At 40.0% G+C, this 27149-nt stretch overlaps 3 long non-coding RNA genes across 3 annotated transcripts; 1 reads left to right on the top strand and 2 right to left on the bottom strand.

Moving 5' to 3' along the window:
* Window positions 1-1030: 1030 nt before the first annotated feature.
* On the bottom strand, window positions 1031-1799 carry LOC121681913. The gene is made up of 3 exons (XR_006022344.1): window positions 1758-1799; window positions 1356-1494; window positions 1031-1125 (listed from the first exon to the last, which is right to left on the bottom strand). It is a non-coding gene; the product is annotated as an uncharacterized LOC121681913 (long non-coding RNA).
* A 386-nt stretch (window positions 1800-2185) lies between these two features.
* Window positions 2186-2645, bottom strand: LOC121681912. The gene is made up of 3 exons (XR_006022343.1): window positions 2523-2645; window positions 2331-2407; window positions 2186-2218 (listed from the first exon to the last, which is right to left on the bottom strand). It is a non-coding gene; the product is annotated as an uncharacterized LOC121681912 (long non-coding RNA).
* Window positions 2646-18380: 15735 nt separating this feature from the next.
* Window positions 18381-21165, top strand: LOC121682356. Its single transcript, XR_006022532.1, has 3 exons — window positions 18381-18644; window positions 20449-20508; window positions 21088-21165. It is a non-coding gene; the product is annotated as an uncharacterized LOC121682356 (long non-coding RNA).
* The last annotated feature ends 5984 nt before the right edge of the window (window positions 21166-27149 follow it).

The raw sequence follows: 27149 nt of genomic DNA, 5'->3' as shown, positions 1-27149 counted from the left end.
ATTTCATTACGTGGACGAAATGCATAACAGAATCACGAAATCAGTTTTGTGACCTGCTGCAATACATTTCGTGAGTCAGCAGTTTACGGAATGAATTATGTCAGGATAATTTCATTACGTGGACGAAATGCATAAGAGAATCACAAAATCAGTTTTGTGACCTGCTACAATACATTTTGTGAGTCAGCAGTTTACGAAATGAATTATGTGTCAGGATAATTTCATTACGTGGACGAAATGCATGAGAGAATCACGAAATCAGTTTTGTAATCTGCTAAAATACATTTCGTGAGTCAGCAGTTTGCGGAATGAAAGCCAGTGGGTCCCATTTAGAAGTGGCACTCACGCCTCCAGTTATTCACAGAGCTGCGTGAAATGTATTGCAACTTTTCGCCACGAGGTGGCAGCTTAAGTCCGCTGTAGCATTGCCGGTAAACGGGGCAGCTGGCTGCATTCAGAGGCTTTGCAACGGTGATTGGCATTCTATGGAATCTATGGTCTATGATCTTCAAACTATGAGCCTCTTCGACGAGTAGATTGCTGGTCCACTGGACCACGAATTTAGGCTAGATTAGGCCTATGCCCGGTGCTTCTGTCTGTTAATTTTGCGGCACAACTGCTGGAACCGTGGACCGAAAGAAAAAGAAACTAAATGTTTCCCAGATCAATGCATAGGCCTACTTCTTAATTCATCAAATATAGAGGCATAACATTAGCCTAGGTGGTAGTGGTAGGCTGTGAGTGCTCATTCAAAGTCTATGATTGTCTGTGCAAGTGAAACTGACAAACTCGTGGGTAGGCTAAGCAACTATATTTAAAACAATCAAGAAGTAATTCATTTCGTAAACTGCTGACTCACGAAATGTTTCGTGGACACAATGCAAACCAATTTGTGCATTCCGTGGACAAAAGGCGTTACCATGTAACATGGTTTCGTAATGAATATATGTATTTCGTTACACAAAAGTCATTCTGTCCACGAAATAAGGCATGTTACATTTTGCGCCCCCATACTTTCTTGTTCAGAATGAGCAATACCACAAGGTCTTGACCACTGCTATCTGGAGCTCTAGTTCCATGCAGTTGCTGCAGCAGTTGGATGGCCAGGTCCTTGCCAGACACCATCTGGAAAAGAGAACAGTCTGTCATCAAATAAGTGAAGCTCCTGAGATCATACACAAACTGCAGGGTTTTTTTTACATTTTCCATAATGATACACATGTAGCCTATGGAAGTATAAAGGGGAAGACATGATTCTACCTCTGTTGTATCAATATCTGCCTGACACTTGCTTGGCCTACATAAAAACATCCCAGCTCAAGCAACCAATGCTTTACTTGGACAGTCACACTTACGCCATTCTTTTTCCACATCATAGACAGCATACGCCAGACCATGTCAACTCCTGCTTTGTCTTCAATGGATTCATCATTGATACACCGCTGCCACTCAGTCAGAATGTAGTGGTATACTGCTCTATGATCCGTCACACCTCTGCAATCATTAGACCATATATTAAAGTAGTTTCCAAACATTACACCTGGGCTATTCTTTACACTCCAGAACTCATCTCACAAGTGGCCCAGGAAATTACTTTTCCATTAAGAGCATCCATCTTCAAAGCCAGCTAAAATGTTGGAGAGTATAATAATTACTGAGTGTGAATATTTTTAGGTAACATAGGTGCATGTTTTTTCTGAATTCTGAAGAGTGTGATTCTTTCTGTACCCAGCACTGATAGCACTATCAGCACTTACCAGGTCTCTCTGTATCACATCTTCTTCATCAGACTGTCTGAGTTGCAATCCAGATAATCAAGCTAAAGAATCACAAACCACATGTAAAATCACCGATCATATCTATAATAGTAATACAGCCAAATGGAAAATATACAGGATACAACTGTCCAAAGGGAATATTATAACAAAAATGTGTACTTTTTGACCAAACTGTTGGAAAATACATTTGGCCATATGCTAGCAACAGAACAGTGTTTCAGTTAAGGAAAAGTTCAAAGTTTCTCTGTTTCCTACAATCAAAGCAGTGAAATAGTGTAGCCTAGATACATGTATATGTAGAGGTAGATTTCATTAGACTAAGATTTGGTGCAATAGCTAAAATTTGCTAATGTTCTGTTACCTCGGGGGTTACGGCGGCAACCTGCGCAAAGAAAGCTTCATATCTCCCAAAGTAGAAATCCCACCAGGCGGCATGGGATCTGCCAGTCATAAAAGTGCAGCATTCATTATTTATATTGTACCAAACAGATATTTTTTAACAGCCTAGGCTATATATTTCAATATTTCTGAATAGTCTGCAAATCTGCATACCTTGTGTTGGCTCTCTCAAGCCTTGCTTGACAGATTGGCTTTTTTGCCTCAGTCTCACTCAGGGCATCCACTTTATGCTGTTAAAGGAAAATAGCTCAATACTTGAAAGTGGCCCTGTTTCTCCATGCTGAAATACTGAATAAACTTCACATTCATATTCTCAGTTGGTATAGGCCTACAAAAGTTTTTTACCAAATCACACATTGATGATAGTGATACCCGGTCATGAATCCGGGCCTCACTGGGAACATCTCCCAGTTCTTTGACCTGTAGGGGAAGTTCAGGTGAGAGGAGGGCTCCACAAACAGCCTTCGGTTCACGAATATTTCCCTCATCTGACATTTCCACGGACATCTCTGAAGCTAAGCGCACATTCTTGGAAGTCATGGCAAGGACAGCCAGCAGACTGTAACTTTCCGTTACTCAGGTATGCTTACTGTATTTGAGCACTTACTGTCCAACAAGTTGCGATTATTCTAAATGCAGACCGTTGAAAAACGTACCTCTGTCTAAACTCTGTATCGATTTTGAGCACGTCCATATGCACACACACACAGCTAATGAAATGTAAACATCATAATGGGAATATGTCAAGTAAGTACTGCGTCACAATGTACAGGGTAGAACTTTGCAAAATTATTGTCTTTTTTGATAGCGATTGTTGCCACTTTGGTTCTTTCAGGGCAGAGGCTAACCGTAACAACAAAAACGGTTGATAAAGCAAGAGGATTCATAACAGATATATGGCTTAGCTTATAGAGAATGTATAAGTCTGAGGTGTACTATCAACGTGTCTGTGCACTTATAAATGACACACGTGGAGACGTTGTATGCACGTTAGTTAACCTTTACTTCCTTGTTTATATTCCAACACATATCAGAACAATCCCTTCCGGGCAGGGGCGCAGGAGATATTTTGAAAGTGAGGGGGACCAAATTGTGAACACAAACCCATAGTGAGATCAGATTTCCAGATATCGGATTGCCACCTCTGGCCCACTTTCGACCATCATATTTTAAACTTGCCAGAATATTAAGATAATACCATTGATTGTTTTCAAACAATTGTTTTCACTACTTGGGCCAATGGTAGAATACTGGTCACTACTTGGACTAATGGTAGAAAAAAGCAACATGGGATGTTGATATTTTATGAAGCCATGAATGAATCATCATGCCTATGATCCAAACATAGACTACATGATCAAATAGCCTAGTTAGGCCTAGGCTACTTAAATTGTCTGGTATAAACCAAATCAACTCTCCACTGTGTGTTTGCAGTTAATATTTATGCAACGTTAGAACTTAACAAGTGTTGGCTTAACAAGTTACCAGTCCAGAACACACAGAAAATTGCAACAGAAAGTTGCCTTTATAATCAACTATTTGTTCCAACTTCATTTAAACAAAGCATTTATAAAATTGAAAAAAACATAAGAAGTAAAATAAAATACTGTTACTGTAGTGACTGTATCACATTATCCCAAGCTTCAAAGAGCTCCCCACGTCTGTGACAGGCAGACGTGACACCGCTAAATTCTCAGCTTGTTTATACCCCACACTGAATGCATAAGAACGCTAGGCCCATCACTCTGGGGTGTGGTAGCCTACTCTCTGGGATTTATGGACCAAGGTAACTGAAGTATCCAATATGTGTCTTGAAATTATGTTTGAAATAAATGTCTTAGAACAAAAACGTTGATTGCATCCGGCATAAAACTTTGGTGTACTCAACATTTCCAGGTCCACAATGGGGCTCTATGGGCTGTCCACCGGACTACAAATAAAGATGATGATAAATGATTTATGCTAAGCAAGTAGCCTGGATTATTTTATGATTGTTAGTAGACAAACTGGCTTCAGATATCCAACAGAGTGAATATGAGATTGTGCAGTCTTACAGTACTGTAGATGGCTGTGGTTAGTGATTTGATGCTGCTAATGGGGAGTTTTACAGTTAAGGCTTTTTTTCCTTATCAAAAGTGAGGGGGACGACGGCTGTCTCTTCAGCACTGCGTGGGACATATCCCCCACGTCCCCCGTGCCTCCTGCGCCCCTGTATCCACCAGCTGCCTGCAGCCTACTTCTAAAACTCCGAAGCTGCTTGCTGTCAGTTCAGTGTATCAACAACACTCAATAACAGTTTATGTGATGTGTTAATCAATTAAATTCCCAACAATTTCACAACAGCTAGTTCTGGAGTAGGCCATTCAACTAGCCTGCTTGCACCTTATGCCTATACCTAAACCCTGGCACCCGCTTCCTTATTTGGGTTTTGGGTCGCCAGGGTTTAGCCTATGACAAAACAGTTGAAATTGAAACTAAGTGATCGTGTAGGTGTAGGGTGTATTTCAAACACAACCTGGCAACCTGAATGGAAGAATGATTTTAAAATGAAGTTTGATGGTCATGCAAATTACAGGAATTTTCCGGGTGAAATAACAAAACGGGAGGGTGCTGGGAGATGACCTTGAAATACGGGAGAAACCCGGAAAAAACGGGTGTGTTGACAGGTATGCCGTAAACTCAATCCGGACTAAACCATGCCCTCATGATCTAGCATTGCATGTTGTGCTTGAGTGATAGCAGTGCATTTGTATTTATTCTGCCTGAAATAAAGAAATTGTTATAGTTTTGTATATACTGCAAGCTCACATCAATATTATTCAGACTACCAACTTGTGTGAGGGACCTGGAGATTGGTGAAGGTCTGGTGGACACCTTGGGATCGGAGAAGTATGGATGGGGGATCATGTGTGAGGGATGCCTGAGGGTGTGAAGCACATGGCTGCACATGCCGAAGGGGAAAGTAATGTGAAGGAGTGCCATCACAACAGCTGAGTATACATTCTGACTGCCATACTAATGAGCTCTTTGGCATTGTAGTCAAGCTGCTGCTGCTGCTGCACCAACGGTTTGGTACCTTTGTTATTGATCTCAAATTAGTTTGAGGAACAGTAATGATTTTACCCAAATGAGAGCATCACTGGGATTACACACTAGAGCTGTGGTTGATGCTCATTCTTCACTCATCACTTCAGGGCCAAACTGGAGGGCAGGGCTTTGATAGGCATTGTTAAGCTGTTAACAGTTTGAGGTTTTTAATTTTCACGTTCTGTTATTGTACTTCATTTTGTACAATTACAACTTCTGGTACTTACTATCTGTGTTAATTACTTCTTACTTACTTATTTAGGTCTACTAATAGACTAACATATCATGTCTGAATAAAGATTGACTACGGCATTAACAAAAGCAAGGTGAGCGAGGTTCAGTTCGGGGTCAGTTAAATATATTCACAAGGGAAAAATGGATGAGATCGACCATAGCATTTTTAATAACATTTATAGCTACAAAGTTCAAAGTTTGAAAGTCAGTGGATTATATCAATTCCTCATTATATTTCATAATCACCACATGGAAAAGAGGTCATTAATAACCACCTACAAAAAAAGAAAGAAAAAAACTACCCACAGTATCTGTTTAATTGAATTAATCAAATTTAATAGAGCACTATGTCACTCTAGCTCTCTCCGATACCCTCTAATACACAATCTAAATGAGGAATTTACATTAAGAAGGGAGCATCACTCGTTTAGATCTTGCAAATGAACTTATGGACCACAAAAGGACTAACCCCTCTACCCCCAAAACCCTCCACCCCTTAAAAGTGCTATATTATCATGCTAATCGTGATTCACCTCAAGCAAGGAAAAGGTGTGATTGTAGCCAGTAGGAATAGGCTGGAGGATGTCGACTAATGCACATGGTAATGAGCTGTCAAAGATAATTGAGCTAATTTTACATAATAGTCCTACGCCTAGTGAGCAAGTTATCATCGGTGAGAGAGGACATATGGAGGCGTGGCTCTGGTGCTGCCCTGTGAGAATGGTCCATGGCCCAAGTCCTGATGGGAGCTGGCAGAGGGCATGGAGATTCCCCAGGTGACAGAGGACACAGTTTACCATCAGCTATAGCCCCCCGACCTCTCCTGGACCACCAACACAGCATCACTGGCGAAGAAAGCCCAGCAGCGCCTCTACTTCTTGCGCAAATTGAAGAAGGCAAGTGCCACGCCTCCTGTCATGACTACATTCTACAGAGGGACCATCGAGAGCATCGTCTCCAGCAGCATCACAGTGTGGGGCGGAAGCTGCACAGATCAGAACAGGAAGACCCTCCAGCGCACTGTTAACACCGCTAAGAGGATCATTGGAGCACCACTCCCCTCCCTGCAGGACATTTACACCACCCGCCTCACCCGCAAAGCACTATTGATTGTCAAGGATACAACCCACCCTGCACACGAACTGTTCAGCCTCCTGCCCTCTGGAAAGCGGTACAGGAGCCTCCGCTCCCGCACCACCAGACTGGCAAGTAGCTTCATCCACCAAGCAATCAGGATGCTGAACACTCTACCCACTCTCCCATCACTGACAGCCCCCCCCACCCACCAGCCAACCAGGAACCTAGGAAACTAGGATCCTGTCTACCAAACCCCCCCCCCCCCCCCCAACACCGCCATGTGGAACTGCACTGTGACTGCGCAGCCAAACGTGTTGCTGCTTCACATCAAGCCTGATATACTTGAAATTACTGCATACTGCATATCAATGTAAATATACAGGTCACACAAGCACAAGTTTAAACTTCATGTAACTGTTAAGACTATATAAATATACAACACAACTACCTCTATTTTTTTTTATATATATGTCCTATATTTCTATTTTGATACATACATGTTCTATATTTCAGTCTTGCACTTTAATTTAATGTTTATTGTCTATGGCTATGTCTATAGTATGTCTATGTCTGTATTTAAAGCATGTCTATGTCTGCATGGGAAAGTAAGAAACGAAATTTCAATTCTTTGTATGACCAGTGCATGTAAAGAAATTGACAATAAAAGCCGACTTGACTTGACTTGACCAAGGCCTGGCACTTTGCACAGTAAACCAGTGAAAAGCTAGTGATACCTGGTGAAAGATTGGACCCTCTGGCTTATGACAATATGCAGTGCATCGCAATCATGGAAAAGTGAACAGACAAGATAGATTAAATTAGCTGCATTGCGTGTCAGTGGCCATTGTAAATCGCATTCACCAATTCTGTTTTGCAGTGCCTGGAATGTCAAATAAATTCTAGGGGTCAGAAATGAAATATAGGCAGTGCAAGTGATATCGAATACTTTCAATATGTCACTCAGAGAATGTATTTAATGTAAAAACCATAACTTAGATGTCTTGCCTTACAGGGCTCAAATGTTATTTCATCTAAGATATATTGCTGTAATAAGGACTTGTTGACCTGTTTTAAAAGCAGCTCTGCCAGTTAGCAGACGGCAAGTGTACAGTCCATAATCTGTATCCCCATCTCTACACCACAGTTTAGCCAAGGAGATCCATATCCATCACCCTTGTATAACTACCTCTCTCATTTTCATTATCTAAATGGACAGGTCAAAATGTATCACAACATAGAGTATGTTTTTATGGCAAACATTTAAAAGTCAATAAAGATAGTTCACTGAGCCCATTCTCTTGTCAGGATGCACGAGGTAGCTTAATAAGAAGATGAAAGTTAATAAAACTATCAGACTATTTTATTCTTGGCTTTTCACTTTTGGTTACATCTAAGTATTAGATTCATAACTCTTTGGTCTGAGGAAACAGTGCCATACAGAGTTTACAAGCATAAGCAGTACAGCTGAGCAGGGCAGGTGAGTGCTTCAGTAAGGCAGCTCAATAAATAACAGTGCAGCTAGGAGGAGAAGTATTTAAATGGTTTGGCCGGCTGAAAGCATTAGACAGGATGTGTAACACAATTTAGGTTCATCTCTAAATAGCCAAAAAAACAACTGTCATTATAAAATGTTGCGCTGGCATTTTTACCTTGGTGAATATGGTGATGTGAAAAACAGAAACAAAGCTTTTGTCCTTGACAATGCTACAAGGACAAAAAGCTCTTCCCGTGGACTGTCCCCATGTTGTTCCTCCTCCTGTCTCTGAAGCACCTGTCCTCAACTCAAAAAGGCTGCCCAATCACTCATTTATTATGCCTGGCTGAGGGGATGACGGGGGGTGACAAAGGACAGACAAGCGAGAAGGGAAGTGCATGAGTGCTAATCTCTCACTGCTCAAGGCAGGGTCATCTATGTTATCAATTTGACAACTTAATGGGCCCTCATTATAAAAACAGTGGTGGAGCAATTAAGCAAATCTGATAGATTATAACCACTCACTGGCTCCTGAAGGGGTAGTGAGCAAACAGCTTTTCACTGGCACTTCTTTCCAAGTGTGAAGTGAAAGAGTCCAATGATTTGTTTAAATTTAATTAAACGAGTATTACTTGATATTATGGTTGTCAAAAACATCTGTTAATGCTAGCTCATTGCTCAACACAAAATAAATTAGAGCCTCACTGACATTGTAAGGATTCAAAACTAAATTAGATAATACATAAAATTACATAGAAAATAATATGCCTACACAGTAAATAGAAAACTCTCTGTTGAATCACCATCAGGGGCGTAGCATAAGATCCTGGGCCCTATGCATAGGCTGTCCTGATGGGCCCCCATGCCCCCTAGTACTAATTACTAACATAAACAAAATGCATGCAGATGGACTAAACCATGTGGTGCATTAGCAAGGGGTGGGTGAGACCTTAGATAGGCCTAGTCTTCACTTTTTTGTATACAAAATGTGTCAATCAACCAAGTTATTCAGCCAATACGCCAACTTTTATTTCATCTGACATTTACTAATTAGGAAATTCAAATATCCAGGTAAAATAAACTATATTCCAGGCTTTTCAAGGGTCCTCTCTCCCCTTGGGGCCCTAGTAATCAGTGCCGGTTTTACCCCCAGTCCGACGCCCCTAATCACCATTAATAAAAGTGAAATATCTACAGTGTAGTTAAATGTAAGTTATTTGAGCAATTGTTCAGAAGGTTATCCATTAAGGAGATCAGTCCATCAGTGTATGATCTAACGTCTATTATTCCATCTCTCTGTATACTGTGACCAAGTAAACATTTTATCAGTGAACCTTTTCCTGATTTTCATCTCTGCTTGTCAAATAAAGTCTTCAGTCCACTTTGTACAGAGAAAAGGGATGTCTAAATAGATAGTAAATGGAAATCGGTGCATTAAAAGCAGCTGTTTGATTTACTGGTAAAGCCTATTGTGCGGATAACATACAAACAAAACCAAACAATAATAACAAATAAAAGCATAGAAGGGCAATATAGTCAAAGAATAGTTAAAAGGTAAAGATCATAATAAAAAGAAAACATAAAACACAAGGTAAAATCATTTAAAAATAAAGAATAATTAGTAAGCAAAAACAAAGGCAAAAGTAGTAAAAAAAAGTAATAAAAGACAAGGTAGAATAATTATCAATGCAGATTCAGAATTTGTAACTCGGCACAGTTAGCAGAAAGCATCTGAGAACAGTTTGGTCTTAAGTCTAGATTTAAAACTGGCTACAGTTGGGGCCTTTTTGATGTCATCCGAAAGTTGGTTCCACAGCTTAGCCGCATAGCAGCTAAAAGCTGCTTCACCATGTTTAGTTCTAACTGTAGGTTTTACTAGCAGGTTTTTCACCTGGGACCTGAAGGTAGAAGATGTGTACTGCTGAAGCATGTCTGACAAGTATTTAGGTCCTGCTCCATTTACTGATTTATAAACAAGCAATAGTGCTTTAAAGTCAATTCTGTGACTTACTGGAAGCCAGTGCAAGGACTTAAGAATTGGAGTAATGTGGTCAGTTCTTTTCGTTTTTGTTAGAATCCTAGCTGCTGCATTTTGTATCACCTGAAGCTGTTTAATAGTCTTTTTTGGAAGGCCTGTGAACAGTCCATTGCAGTAATCAACCCTGCTGGAGATAAATGCATGAATGAGTTTTTCTAAGTCATGTTTTGACAGCCATCTGAGTTTGGCAATATTTTTGAGGTGGTAAAAAGCTGATTTAGTTATCGCTTTCATGTGGCTGTTGAGATTTAGATCACTGTCAATTAATACACCAAGATTTTTAACAGTATCCTTTGCCTTCAACCTTTTTGTGTCAAGGAGAGTGGCAACCCTAAGTCTTTCCTCCTTTTTACCAAATATAAAAGAAAATTTTGAGACATCCAGGTGTTGATTTGTTCTACATGTATACACTGACACATAGATTCAAGAGGACCATAGTCGTTTGGTGATAGAGCTAAGTAAATTTGTGTGTCATCTGCATAGCTATGATATGAAATCAAATTATTTTGAATGATTTGTCCAAGTGGGAGCATATAGAGGTTGAATAATAGTGGCCCCAAGGTCGACCCCTGGGGAACACCACAGGTCAAGGACGTTGGTGTTGAGGTACAGTTTCCGATGGCAACAAAGAAGCTCATTTCTTGTAGATCTAATTTTAGCCAGCTGATAACTATGCCTGTAAATCCAACCCAGTGTTCTAGTCTGTGTAGTAAAATATTGTGATCAACAGTGTCAAATGCTGCACTAAGGTCCAGTAGCACTAGGACTGATGTTTTACCTGAATCTGTGTTGAGGCGTATGTCATTGGAAACTTTAATGAGAGCTGTTTCAGTGCTGTGATTTGCCCGAAAACCAGACTGAAAGTAATCAAAATACCCATTTGATGTTAGGAAGGTGGTTAATTGATTAAAGACTACTTTTTCAATAATTTTGCCAATAAAAGGTAGATTGGATATGGGCCTGTAATTGTTTAGCATGGAGGCATCCAGGTTATTCTTCTTGAGAAGTGGCTTTACAACAGCTGTTTTCAGTGACTTAGGAAAAGTGCCAGACAGCAGTGATACATTTACAATTTGAAGGACATCCGCCGCTATGAGGTGAAGAAATTGGTAGGCAGAGTGTCTAAGACACATTGTCACGACACCACCAGTCTCTCCTTCTCGTCACTCTGCTCCAACGATCTCCCAATCTAAGTCCCCTGTCTACTGATTACCCAATCATCCAATCTCCCGTTTGCCACTCCCCAGCACCTGTAGCCAATCTCCTACTGCCTTTATAAACCCCTGTCACTCTGCTCTCTCTGTCTGACCTCTTCAACGGAGACACTTACTCCAGCGCATGGACTGGTCCTTGTTTCCAAGCCCAGCTCCTTGTTTCTGGAATTTCCTGCTACGTCCCAGGTTGTAGAACTTTTATGTTGGACATTTTCTATTGGACTTTTTCTGTTGGACGATATCCTCTTGCAAGATTGGAGCCTTTATGTAGGACTGCCTTATTTGTCAAGTCAAGCTCTTCTGAGCGTTAACTACACTTCAAGACCGTGTTTAAATTCTCCTGCCTTGGTTGCTGTTTTCAAATTAAAATGACTTGATTGAGCCTAACCTTGTTTCCTGAGTCTGTGTGCCCTGACACATGTGGAAGAGCTGAGATTCTGTACCGTTTTTTCAAGTGTTTCGTAGTCTATCAAGCTGAACTCTGACATCAAGTTTAGTTTCCCTTTGTTTGTTGCTGGAAGTTCAGGTTGTTGAATTTGTAATTGAGCAGATGTTGAGTCTGATTTTGTCAATTTTACCTTTAAAAAAAGAAACTCATTGCATTTATTAGTTGAGAGAAGTTCAGGCGCTAATTGTGAGGGGGGATTTGTTAACTTATCAACAGTTGAAAATAGAATACGAGTGTTATTTGAACTTCTATTGATAATGTTAGAAAAGGAAAAACTGTCTTGCTTTGCATATTTCAGAGTTATATGTGCGGAGCATCTCTTTATGGATTTCATAGTGGATCTGAAGTTTGTATTTACGCCATTTTCTTTGTCTTCCTACACTCTCTTTTTAGAAGTTTAACTGCTGGATTTTGCCTCCATGGTGCTTTCTGTTTGTCCTTAACTTTCTTGAATTGTAATGGAGCAATGTCATCCATAATGTTTGCCATTTTTGCATTAAAGTGATCAAATAAGTCTTCTACAGAGTCTGACAGTTGACTTGACTTTAGTGAAAGTGCTTGCTCAAAGAGAGCACTTGTCTGATCATTTATGATTATCCTTTTTACCATCATAGCTGTGTTTTGAGTGTGTGGGGACATAGACAGGAGGCAGCCGTGGCCTACTGGTTAGCGCCTCGGACCTGTAACCGGAGGGTTGCCGGTTCGAACCCTGACCAGTAGGCACGGCTGAAGTGCCCTTGAGCAAGGCACCTAACCCCTCACTGCTCCCCGAGCGCCGCTGTCATTGCAGGCAGCTCACTGCGCCAGGATTAGTGTGTGCTTCACCTCACTGTGTTCACTGTGCTGAGTGTTTCACTAATTCACGGATTGGGATAAATGCAGAGATCAAATGAGTATATACTTATACTATAGACACATCAAAGAACACACAGAAATGATCAGATAAGGCCAGGTCTCATCAAGAACAATTGAACCATGTCTATGTCTCCAGCAGCAAGAGATGAAGAATGATTTCATTATTTGCATTACAATCAAGAATTTGCTCCACATGTATGGCACAAATTAGAGTTGGGGGGTGCTGCATTATAGGCAAGTGGCCTTAGCAAGGGAAAGCGGCAACAAAAATAAGATGGGCTGATTTGGACTACATGTATTGATTAGTCTGTGGTGCAGTGGACATACTAACTGGCTTTGTGCATGCAGAGGTGACCTTGTCACTCTGTAATTTAAAAAATGAATGCTAAATATTAAGGTCTTGAAAATGGCTGGACAGTGATTCAATTCTTCAGAGGGCGATTCAAATTCATTTGTTCCTCTTCTTGGCAGAAGAAGAGCGAAGCCATTATTAATTTAGCCAATTAGGACATGTTGAAAGCAATATCCCGTCCATTAAGGAATCTATCCCCGGTGTGTCATATAGCTAACCCTGGAAAAACTCATACTTGGGAACTTGTGGAGACAACATAGAAAGACAAAAAATTCTGTTTAACTTTTTATTCTGTGGAACTGACTTTTCCTAGATATTTTTTTGTCAGTCACTATAATTGCACTGACCCACACTTTAACATCCCTCAGAAATCTTTTTTGTGTTTGAATGGCACAGTTGCTGTAACTGTGCAACCCTCTACAATCTCAAATACTGCAGTAGTGCAAGTTATTCTCAGAAGAAACCACAGGATTTTGGATGCATTTGCTTGAATATGATCAACAAATTATAGGGGTTAATTGGGATAGAGCATGTCTTTGCCTTTCAGATTTTACCCTATAGTCTTTATGAAAGCATCAATAAAGGAACTAGCCACTATACTGGGTTAAATCATTTAATTAAACACTGGTTTGTAACAGTTCTCTCTTTTGTGAACAATGGCTGAAGACTGGTAGGGCTAAATGTTCCAATCCACCTCTTTTAAAAAAAAAAAAAACTGATTAGGTCCTGGATGCACATTTGGAAGCTTTGTATTTGTGGACACTCACACAAAGATTCTCCAAATTCTGTGAAAGAAATTACATGTTATACTGAGATTACGCTTTAATACTTTAATTGTCTGCAAGTCTCATTTGTTTGACAATAACCAACAGTGGATTCCACTATCTCCTTTATTTTAATACATATCCAAGCTATTTAATTTAACACCACCTATATAATTATCTGAAGGCTAACACTATCAATATATTCTTCTTTCTTTCACGGTAACTTATTGGCCTAAGCACAGTCGGCTGCACAATGACAACTGTGTCAACTTTGTAATCCACGTATCTCTTGAAGATGTGGTAATTTCCCTGGTGAGGATCTTCCACAGCTGAAATAGAATAAGGTTATTAAATATGGATTGACAATTAGAGCCATTTAAATTAATTACTTGCAAAGAGGCAGAGCATGACTGGGGATGCGTGAGCACACCCAAACCTGTGCGCTGGGAGAGTGGGCCGGAGCGGGGCTTCCAAACAACAGTCAAGGTGCAAGCCCCGATAACACGAGGCAGGTGAGGAACAGTGCATGGGGGAGGAGGTTAGGGCGATCAAGTAAAACACAATCCAGTTTCCAATTACAAGAATGTCAAAGCAAAGCACTAAGGAGGCAAACATCTACACTGGGTCTGTCAGCCATAGGGACAGAGAACAGGAGAAAAGGCACTTTATGAGGGACAGAGCAGGAAAAGAGAAAAGGCAGGCCGTGTGGGACGGAGTAGGGACAGAGAAAAAGACTTGGGCTAAATCCAAAGAGATTACACATACAGTAGGCTGGATATCTCATGTTCCCTGAAGAGCTAAATTGAATACTGAGAGTAGAAGTACATAATATAAGTCCCGCATGGCGCTCATGCATATCCAAAGAAAATAAATCATGCCTCAACTTCTTTCCATCCCCTACTCCTGCAACTCCTTAGTCTAAACTACAAGTCTTACATGCTCTCCCCTTGGTTGCTCATAAGTTGTTTAAACTCACATTTATGCTAATGTATACGTATACATTTCACAAAATGTTCAAATTCTAAAAATACATGTGTTCTAAAGTCATACTCAACCTCATATTCTCTACAAGGTCAAAAACAAAGTATTTGGTGACATGTAAATCTATGTTTGTATTAACACTGCACAAGTATTCATCTATACCATTATAGAATACACTGCTTTACGGTATGCCTAGATGTGTGTGGAATGTCCAAGTTAAAGGAGTGTAAAAAAAAAAAAACAGTACATCAAACGCTGGTTGGGGTTCTGTAATGAGTGTAGGACTATGAGGGGTTCAGAACGCACCATCCCCCACATTTCCATCAAAACTCTGCAAGGCCTACTGGGAGCACTTGCAATGATGGAGTACTGGTGTAAAGATTGCACAAGACGCGCTTCAGGAAGAATTGCGTTTGGCCAAGGGAAGGTTTAAACGTGACCTTTTCAATTAATTTTTTCTCATCAATCTACACACAATACTCCAACACTCCACAAAAAAACAGGTGTTTGGAGTGTTGTAAATTTATACGAAATATGACCCCTGTTATGACGCTTGTAATTGAGCTCTGGTGCATCCTATTTCTTTCAATGGTCCCTGAGATGCTTCTACAACTTGATTGGAATCCACCTGTGCCTAAATTAATCCATCGGACATTATTAGGAAAGGCACACATCTCTTTATATAAGGTCTCGCAGTTGATGGTGTATGTCAGAGTGAAAACCAAGCCACGAGGTCAAGAGAATTGTCCGTAGACCTGCAAGACAAGGTTGTGTGAAGACACAGATCTGGGGAAGGATACAAAAAACATTTCTGCAGCATTGAAAGTGCTCAAGAGCACAGTAGCCTCCATCATTCTCAAATGGAAAAGTTTGGAACAACCAACAGTCTTCCTAGATCTGGCCGCTGAGCCAAAATGAATTTGAATTTCCCCTGGGGACCAATAAAGTATCTATCTATCTAAATGAGTAATCCGGGACGAAGGGCCTTGGTCAGACAGGTAACCAAGGACCCAATGGTCACTATGAATGAGATCCAGAGTTCCTTTGAAAGAAGGACAAACATCAGTGCATTGATTGATTGTAGTGTGTAATAATTCTTGTTAACTGTATCTGTAGTATTGCTTTTTTAAGATTATTGGCTGCCAGTACTAAGGGGAAATTATTTATCTGGTACTTATTGGACATAACAGTTTGTTTTAGTTCAACTGCATTGAGTCCCTGAGGGCTTAGCCAATGTAAGTAGTCCCTGAGCTGAATAGACAGGTTTACTGCAAGCTGCAAACTATTAGAGTCCCTGAACCTCAAACCAGTCAGCCATGAACTAAGAACAGAATATCAGAATTGGAGCCTTTATGATTTCAGATAAACCTTTGACGGCAGAACTTTACTGTTCTGGAGAAGTAGGCCTACATTGCTTATTACTGGTTAATAACTAATTGCCACTAGTTAGTGTTGCCACACATACTGGATTTTCCGGGAATGTTCTCTTTTTTGAGTGACGGTCCCAGATAATTAATAATATTTTTCGGGACATGAATTGTCCCTGTTTTTGGTGAAAATGAACTTCTGATGATAATTTCTGCTAGTTTCAAATGAAGCGGCTATTTGTTTTTTTTTTCCTTGTGTTTATCGGACATCAAATCCTGTGTAGCCTACGTAGGGCCTACACAGACATAAAATGCATGCTTTTTGTTGACTGGCAGCAGAAATTCCGTTTACCTTATTACCTACAGTAGCAACTGCTGCGCCTTTCTAGTAGGCCTAGCCTAGTTGCTCGGTAATGCAGAAAGGGACAGCAGCAGGGGGAAAAAGCGAGTGAGAGTGTGTCTGTGTCAAGGAGTGCATCAGGTCAAGTATAGGTAACAGACTATAGGAAATGTTCCAACATTGCACAGGCTACACAGTACCGCCACTCCCACCATACGCATCACACACCAAGGGGCACCAAGGGACGAGAGAGAGAGAGAGGCTGGCAGGTTCCAGGTGGCTTGTCATTGTTGATATCTCCTTTTTACTAAAACTTAATAAACTTAATATTAGTATTGTTAATATTATGTTATCAATGTGGCACAAACAAACAAGGCTAGAGTTTATGAATTAAAGTGGCAATGCACCATATAAGTTAAACACCATATAATTTGCAGCATGTATTAATATTTATTTAACCTCATCAGGGCACTGGATAAGTCAGGATGTGCATTAACTGGGACACTTGGGTCCACTCCAGACCAAGCGCATTACACAGTGTAGGCATGTGTCAGTGCTGGTTTATGTTGTCAAGTTTAGTTGTAGAAATGTATTCAAGAAAATTAATTTGGAGTCTCAGTAATGATTAAAGCTATGCAACATGAAACTATTATTTACTAATTGTCAATTCATGAGAGATTTGTGAGATAATTGAGTCTGGCATTTCAATGGGCAGTTCATGTCTTCCTTTTCCTACCCATATAGTTTTATCACCGATGGCTAATACACTTCCTGGCTGTCAGAGGTTACGTTTAATACAATATTTAACCTGAGAAAAGGGTCCTACCCAGGTAAAAAAAAGTAGTATACTTTAGTGTGTTAGAAATATGATTAAAGTATATGAAGTATAAAGCAAGTATGCTTACACTTTTTATACTTTATGTACAGTATGTTTAATGTGTACCTTTAGAAAGTTCAACTTCAGTGTACTAAAATTAAATATACTTATTGTGCAATATTCAAAGTGTTTTTGTAATGTACTTTTAAAAGTGTACTTTGTTGTTAGTGTATTTTAAATGGTAAAGAAGTTTATTTAGTTTAAGTGTATTACATTGCTAATACTTAGAGTTGTAATATAGTGTACTTATGGAAAGTATATTTTTTTGGTAGGCCTAATACATTGTTTGTATAGTTTCATAGTCATCTCACCTTTAATAAAATACTAATGTGTGTAGCCTTTAGGCCTGATATGTCAGCCGCATGGATGGCAATGTGCAATAACCTAGCCTAGACACACTGATCTATCAGTTTTGGTCATCAAATAATATTTTTTCTTTTGTTGATTTTGTGTCTTAGTAAGGTAGTAGCCTATACGTTTGTGATGTAGTAGAGGTTGTGAGAGGATGAATGTGGCATTTTGTTAAATTTATAGGCAACACAGTTAAATGTATAGGCAGTCCAGTTGACCAATAACATGGCTGTTTGAATTTGAAATGGAGTGGGCGGATCTGTTAGCCTGACGAGCCAGACCCACATTAAAATGTAGGGTCTGGGCACTCACCGTTCGCAGTGCTCAGTCCGAGGGGCGGGATAATCAGTTGTCTTTCAAATTCCCTCTGCACGCAATAGGACAGTGGCAGCGCTCCCCTCGGAAGTCTACCAATGAAGTGTGGAGATACATTGAGCCTTGTAAATGGGTGTAAAACAGTGATTTATTTGCATGGCTAGCCCGATGCCGAAGCACCACTATTGAAAAAGCTGTTGGTAGCATCGGCTAACTAGCGCCAGATTTTGGAGTGCAGGGGACAAGCCGAGATGGGCTATGAGACATACGTTCACACTCGGTATCATGTTTCAATACACTTTAGGTCAATATCACACCGGAATTCTCCTTTAAGTTTTGATTTCTGGAGCTCACAAGCCAACGGAGAGTTGCTAGACTAGCTCTGGCAGCAAATGTAGATTTCTAGGCTACGGATCTGTGCACCTTTCGAGCAAAACGTGGTGTAAGCAAACATTAACGTTATTTTATACAGTCTATGCTTGTAACTTTATTTGCAAGACAGATGGACTGTAGAGACCAGAAAATGCATACGTTTTACGGTCCGTATAAGGTTACAGGTTTGTCCAAATTAAAGATACCATAAATTCTAGTCATGCCAGAGACATTGGTCCTACAGAGCCAGAAGGACTCGTCATATGAGATAACAAGGGCTGAAGCCAGTTGGATCTAAAGTGCCAAGTTATTCGTTATCAGGTGAGTCCCAAAGCATATTGTTAAATGATTCTGATGTAACTTACTCTTTATGACCTTTGGTAGTCTTTGGAGAAGTTAAATTGATAGCTTAGCAATCTTTCAAGAGTTTGTTTTTGTCCTTGCTAGTACAAGCTAGTAATTCCAGATCACGTTAGCTAATTTAGCTAATGTTAACGTCATAAACGTCGACCCAGATCCCTATCAAGAAGAAAACTACATTAGCCTGCTTTGTGTTTGTGGGATTATTGACAAGCGTTGGCTAGCACAAACTATGATGGAAGAAAGTGTGTTCTTTATTAAGCAACGTTTGCCTAAAGTTCACCAATGTTCTTTAATATTATGTGTGGTGTAGGCTACCTCACAGAAAGGAGGATGGTGCTAGACTAGTCACACTTCACATTCATTAGGCATGCTAAATGACATAGTAGCTGTTTTTTTCTTTAGGGCCTGTCCACACGGAGACGCTTTTTAGGTTAAACGCAGAGGTTTTGCTTCGTCTTGGTCTTCGTCCAAACGAATCCTGTAAACGCACTGCCCGAAACCGCACTTTTCTGAAACCTGGTCCTAGAGTGGAGAAATCTGAAACCGTAGCCCGTTTCAGTTCGTTTAGACAGCGAAACCGCACATCCTGCTTGCGTATCGATGATGTCATCGCCACACCTCAGCTGCCCTGGACTTGCACTTATAGTATTGCCTAACAATACTAGTTTTCATACATGACATTACCTACGATTACACTCCATTAAGATAAATGTCACAACTGATGCTGCGCAGCGCCGATAGCTTATGACTTGGTGGACTGAACACTGTTTTTCCCGGTGTTTTTTTATGCATTCTAGCTGCTGTCAGTGACGCGAGAGAACTTAAGTTATTAGGAAAGTGCGGTGTAAGTTTAGGCTACATTAATTTGTGCGTAGTGCCAGTGTCATTCATTTATTTTACATGTCTTACAACATATATACATGCATTCACAGTCGAGTGAAATCAGATATAAGCATACAAAGACGCTTAGAACTCACGTTAAGCCGATGGTAGCACACTGAATGCGAATGCACGATTTGATGCAGGCAAAGTATTGACTGTTACTAACGAAGGTTTTATATCAATATTATAAATGTGGCGACAGAATAGGCTAGAACTTGGGTAAGCCTTGCGTTTAGTAGCCTAATTGCGGTGATAGCCAAAACTAATGTGAATCACGGACTATCCTACAACCAAAGAAAGTAAAGGTGATTAGTAGGCCTACCTACAGTTGACAGTTCACCATCAGTCCACACAAACAATTCTGGTTTCCTTGCACTAGCCATTTCGCCGTAGCCTATTCTGTCTGTTTTTAAAGCGCAAGTTTTGTAAGTTTTGGTGAATTTCTGTAAAGACACAGTGCCACCTATAGGCCTGGTGTATGAAGTAACGTGTTGAGTCGTGTTGAGATGGATCCGTTTGGACGCAAATATTCTTGATACGGTTCCAGGGAAGATGGAGGAAAAAAAGATCGGTTTGGTACGTGTGGACTAGGCCTTAACCGTGGTGACATCTTTTAAAATGAGTCTACAGGACAAATTACATGCATTTTATGAAGTAGAACGTTTTTTTCCACCATTGATATTAGAGGGGGAATTAAACCTGGTGTTCTACTAAGTTAGTGCTATGAAGCTTATGCTACATGATTGATATTATGCCTTGGTTTATGCGATAGATTTAGATTTTTTTAATTATTCGTGTTTCACAGAGCATTCAAGTTAATTTCATGGTAGTGTTTGTAATTTACCTAGTTTTAATCTGTAGCCTAACTATGTTTTTACAGGTGTTCCTGGACAGTTTTGAAACCGAGATGTCTGAATGCCTCAAATAATCAGCAGTAAAGGTAAATATTCTTCATCCAGGACCTTGCCCCATTACTCTTAAAGCATAACTCAAGCCAAAATGCAACCTAGGGTCTTTTTGTGAATGTACCTGAGTCAAACTTTCGTTTGAAAGCATAATTAAGTCAGAAGCGCCACCATTAAGCTTGACTGTATTGTCGTTTCTGGGTCAAATGCCATTTTGAATGGGAGTCGTAGGGGCAGAACTATTTTGATACATGATTCATGCATCAAAATAGTAGGCTAGTGCCCCTACGACTCCCATTTAAAATGCCATTTGACCCAAAAACGATAATAGGGTTGTATTGAAAACAAAGGAATCTAAGGTAATCAAATGCAGAAAACAGGGTGGTTGCACACATATCGGTGCCAAGGTGCACAACGCTTTATGGAAAGACTACCTGGCCAGGTCTACCCATACCAGGATGGCAAACAGATGGTGTCAATACCAAATTTGAACCATAAAAAGTAAATGTCAAATAGGTACAGATAATCTGTATTAATCTCATCATTGCCAATGGATTTTTGTCTAAAATATTGTTTATCTTGTAAAATGTTGTCCATCTTCTTTCTGTTCACAGACAACAGAGACAAATTCTACCAAGGTCAATGCATTTGACTGCTGTCCAGCCCCGGGTTGCCACCGAAAAACTTTATGCATCTTGGACTGGAAGATGGTGTGCTAGTAAGGAAGCTAGCTACCACAGCTTTTGCCACCAACTCTCAGTGTTGGGAGGGAAGTTCACTCACTGCACAACTCTACCACAACTGTACCTTTCCTCCTCAGCCATGATCCGTAACTACCATGGTTTTCTTTCTGGGCCAGAAGACTTTGCAAACAAATAAGCAATAAATGATCATGCATTACAAATTTAGCCATGTTAGACTGTTAAGTTGTTGGCTTGTAGGCTGGGTGTCCAGTAAACAATTTCAAGCTTAGAGGGCAAATTCTCTCACCTAGGAGGGTAAACAACTTTTGTTTTTCATGAAATCTGCATTTTGAATTGATGGTCTACCAATGAGGCTGTAGAGTATTGCGACACAATAGTGGCTTGCGCGATAAAACATGCATTCGGGTGTATTATATTATATATTATTTCACACATGTATATATTAAATGTGTGCGTGCAAATTCTCTCTGCGTGTGCGCACTCAGAGGAAACTGCTCCCCAAGCATGGAAGAAAATGCTGCGAGCGAGGAGGAATCTGACCAGCGCTCCAAACAGCCACTCGAAAAATCTATGCATGTGAAATAATATAATACGGCCAAATGCATGTTTTATCGCGTTACCACATCCAACTTGAAAAGATATGCTCAAGAGATCCATAACTTTCAGAAAAATGTTTTACTTTTGTTATGGATGAACATTATGTTTTGTTTTCATTCATGTCAATAAAATGTTTTTCTCATAATCAAAGTGTAATTTGTCATGTAACAGAATAGGTAGGAGAGTACTAATAGTACAATTTTAAAACACTAATATTATACTTAAATTGCATGCCTTTATAATGCTTAAAGTATCTTAAGACTATACTTTTATTAACATAACTGCAAACTTTCAAGGCACTTATTGTAGTCAGGAAGTACATTTGAAGTTAATTTAAAATATTACAGAAGCATGCCAAATGAATAGAAATGAGGATAATAGGAGTGTATTCAAAATACACTACTACACTATTATTAGTTATACTGTAATGCCTTTTAAGTACATTTCCAATACACTTGGGATGTTACAAAATTGTACTGCGACTGTGTTCCGAATGCTCATAAAATCTCTTTTTGTATAATGTACTTAAGAACACTTAAAGTTTGAAAAAAGTTGTTCCATTTTAGCACACTAATTACACTCAAAGTATAGTCAAGTTAGTATTAAGTTGAATTTAATACATAATTCAATACACTTAATTACACTTTGATTTGACGAAAAAAGTACAAACTGTACTTAGTACACTTTCAAAAAGTATACTTTTAATATTTTTTTTTTACCTGATTATTTATTCTTTGTTTATATTTGTGGTGTTTCCTTTGTTCTGCCTTTTAAAGAGCAATGTGATACTTCAAAAGAAATTAGTCTGTGCCCCAGACTGTTTCCTCCAGGTGTCAACTGCATGGTTTCAGCAAATGCTCATTTCAAATAAAACTATAAGCAAACAATGTTTCAAACATAATAGTGTGTAAAAATAATTTATATCATTCATATATTCATCTTTTATTCTGATAATGTCTTTCCCTGACAAAGTCAAGAATTGACTACTGAAGTGTACACGAAGACTCTGACAGTTGAACAATGATTTACAGCTTTTTTTCTCCTCTAGTGATTCCGTAATGTGTTTATTCACGCCATGTTTAATTCATTGGTCAGAATCCCACAGACCCAGAGGAATACATTTGAGTTTGGTTTGTAAACATCAGTGACGGCTTTTCAGATAAATCAGTGGGACTGTTCGTCTATTTCCAAAGTCTGCATTTTCAGAGCATTGGTTTGTATTCTGCATGAAAGTTCTTCTCATTATTTTGTATACACATTTACCACAGGATAAATACAGACCAAAATATTTACTTTTAAAAAATTCATTCACATTAGTCAAAGCATGTTTTCATACCTTCAGAAGTAACGAGATTGGGCAATCAGGATAAAAGCACTACATAAACCAATAAACTTTTTGAAAAGATTAATCTTATGTGTGTGCGTCTTCATCTTATGTGCCTGTGGCTAGTCATATTAATGGCCATTACCACAGAGATGCACACCTGTGACAACAGCAGTCCCTCATTTAGCTGGAGCCTGGCGGGTCCAAAATTAATTGCAATACCATCACACCTCTTCATATTACACGAGACCTTTGACACCCTCCCCACTGTCCAGACCAATAAAAGACAGGCAGAGGGCCAGACAGGCCCTGACAGGACAACAAATCGCCTGACTACCCTGGCCCCGAGGCGCTGCGCTGCGCTCGTCTCTCTCCCGTCGCATTAGCAGAGACGCGTCATTTCTTCACCCACTGCCCTGGCCGGCTGCTGCCCGCCACGCCCCTCTCACTCGCCCCCTCCCCCTCGCCTGCCCGTCCGCCAGACCTCCCCTCATCTACATATGACTTCTGGCCCTGCTCTCTCAGGCTCTCAGAAGAGAAATTGTTATGTCAGACGGGGGCCTCATTAAACTTTCATATCAAGATTGTTGTGGTATCCTTTATCACCCTGGGCATTCATTTCCTATACTCCTTCTGGCCTTTCACCATGCAGGCTACAAACTCTAATAAAGCCATACTATAACAGGCAGCACAATTATGGAACGAGGAAAGAAAGGTGGGAAAAGGTAAAAATGAAAGCTGATCCCTTATTACAGTGTCAGGCATACCTTTAATTCACTTGGACCACACACTAGGTACAAATTTCCTCAGGGACTTTCAGAAACTGAGCCATTAATTCACAAGTATGAACTCTGAGGACATTCTTTGACACTATTAACCTCCAGAGAGGTGGATTCCTGATACAGGCCTAACCTTTAGATATGCATGTTTCTGTAAGATATCTTGTCACCACAATGCTTGTCACCACTGTCGCAGTTTGCATAAGACCAGGCTGCTGTGCTAACTGTTGAACAGCAGAGCCATAAAGAACCCTGGTGCTAGATAAAGGAAGAGACATAAGCATTGATCTGTCATACAGGCCATAGACATTTACCTGCTCTAAGGCTGATCTATAAAGGCTGAGTCATTTAGCCTCTGTGACCACAACACCCAGCAAGAAGCCCATATGCCATCCCACCTGCTTGGCCACCCCCACTCCACTCCATACTTTGCCTTCACCTCTGATGACACTATATAGAGCTCCCAACACTACTTCTATAGAGCTCCCAACACTACTTTTCTACAGCAAATATTTCCTGAAACATGCTCACACAGCTGTGTCTACTCCAGCGTTTCTCAAACTGTGGGTCGCGGAGACATGCCAGGTGGGGCGCGAACTGACGTGAAAAACAGGATTTTAAAATTTTATTTTTTCATCTGTAGCCTGGGCCCAGGTAGCACCCGATGCGCAATGGACACACTGTGTTACTCACAGGGAAGCGCTCGTGTCAAGGCAGCTTAGTTAGTCCCGACCTACATGAGATTTTGAACGTTGTTGTGAGAGTGGTGAATTAAAAACCCGGCCTTTAAAAGCGCGTCTATTCTTCATTCTTCGCACTTTGCGAAGAGATGGTAGCTGACCAAAAGGCTGTACTGTTTCACAGCGAGGCAAGGTGGCTTTCCCGAGGTAAAGTGCTGTCGTGCGTGTTTGAGCTCCGAGTCGCCTCTTCTTGGAGGAAGAGCGCATGTTTAAATCTGCAAGCACGTTCACTAATGAACATTTCTTGACGAAGCTGGCCTATCTTAGCGATATATTTGATATATCTTAGCGATACATTTGAGTTAAATGTCCAGTTACAAGGCAAAGACAAGCACCTACCTCACCTAGCAAATAAGATTACTGCATTCACCAAAAAAACTTGAGTATGGGACAGGCGCCTCGATAGCGACAGTATTATGCCTTTGAGATTTCTGAGCGAAATTGCTGAAACGTCTGATTGGGAGGCACTCTTGTGATCCCATGTATTAAACAGTAGGCCTACATCACATCCCTGCAAAGTTTATTTCAAAAATATTTCCCAACCAGCAGTGCTCAGTATGACTGGATTATGGATCCATTTAATGCAGCATGTTGGTATTTCATTGAATATATTGTACAATGCTGTAAAATGGCCTATGCTTCCTAATAAGTTGCTGGAAAACAGAAATATGTGTGTTATGTATTTATTTATTATTATATCTGCAGCACCAGCTGATTTTAACTCTGTTGAAGAGGATATATTTAGAACTTGTCATTATTTCAATAAATTTGACAATTTTAAGCTTGACCATACCACTTTCTTAGAGCGATGAGGGACAGGTGGGGCTCGAGAATGCCCCCTTGATCAAAGTGGGGAATGAAAGAAAAAGTTTGAGAACCACTGATCTAGTTTGTTAACTACCACAGTCACGAGTTGGGTCGCGATAGTCTGTCATTTTTAAAAAGTGGGTCCCCAGAAAAAAAGTTTGAGAAACACTGGTCTACTCAAAGATGAAGGTTTCCTTTTCTTTACAGCATGCAGTCTAGAATTGATTGACCGTTTCCAATTGGTGGGAGTGTAAACATGCACATGGTGATATGGAGACATGAGTCATAAAAAAATACCAAACACACATAGACACACACACAATTTTTTTTCTCCACGACAGTGATATCTCTATGGCCATCATCTATCTAATGATTGCAGGTAAGTCCGTCTGTCTATCTGCTGGGGTCATTCCATGTCAAATCAGATAAGGTTAGACACCGTCTCAGATTTTGTTCAAACCCTGTCTATATCAAGAATAGGCCTGCATTATATATTATTTCTGTTCAAATCTTATGTCTTCATATTATTTTCAGCCCTTGAAATTACTTCAGTTTTACAGCCTGAAGGTCACTTTATCTGGGATGCAATGTTTGGACATTATAATGAAAAGTATTATTCATAGGCAGCCCAAACTTGTTCTCAGTATGACTGAACCATTAAAGTTTGTACGGAATTTGATTTGATTTGATTGATTTAATTGTATCAAGAATGCCTTACATACACAGACATCAGATACAATCAAGGATACAACACAATAAAATCCAGGACTTATTTCCATTGTGGTCCTCAACACATAACACCAGGACAAGACAAGACACTCACTCAGAGTGTGTGATAATCAATGACATAACATAAACACATTTCATTTGCTGGTCTAACTTGTTCCACTGAACTGCACCTATATAGGCAAAGTTTCCTTTCCCTAACAATGTCTTAAATTTATAAGGACACAGATCTGATATGCTGCCATGAGTGCAAATATGGTGTGTGTCCTTTACCTTAGTAATAAGACACGCCTTCAAACCAGGAAGTACATGCAAATGTGCATTTGTTACAGAGACCTCAAACATTGGCTCAACATTAATAAAGTATTGTATTTGCAGACAAAATAATGATCGGTGCCATGTGGATACAAAAACTGAGTTTACAAGACCCTCAATATCACCAGTTTTTGCAATCTAGGGCTTTAAAACTTAATGGGCATCCAGTTATACTGAGAACATTCCACCCTACAAAGTCTGGGCAGGCCAGAAATAATACTTTCTGAGATATTAATGCCCAATCATGGCCTTAAAATGTATGAAAACATTGGAATTTACATGTAACAAAAATATTTTACAGGTCTTGGTTTTTGGGACCTAAATATTGGGTAGACAAACTTTGAACAAAATCTGAGACGGCGCAGCAATCCTTTTCCTTGATTTTGTCTGATTTGTCTGATCAGACCTGTCTGTCTGTTCTTCGCATATCTCTCAAACCGTTTGTCTGACCGACTTCAAACATGGCATGTGTCTTGCTAAGGGCACAATCGAGTGCAGTGTTTGCAGAGTGCAGAGTTTGACATTGGTTGGATAAACAATGCAGAAAATATCATTCAAAGAAGCAACTATTGGCTCCTGCCCATCCAGTCACTCCCTTCCCCCTTCCCATTAACAGCACAGCACTCAGTCAGTGCACACTTACAGAAAATAACGCAAGTGAGAGCTGTATCTAGGTGTTTGGAT

This window comes from Alosa sapidissima, chromosome 14 (assembly GCF_018492685.1).
Source record: "Alosa sapidissima isolate fAloSap1 chromosome 14, fAloSap1.pri, whole genome shotgun sequence".
In the NCBI taxonomy this organism is placed as follows: Eukaryota; Metazoa; Chordata; class Actinopteri; order Clupeiformes; family Clupeidae; genus Alosa; species Alosa sapidissima.
This window is presented reverse-complemented; position numbering and strand designations above follow the sequence as displayed.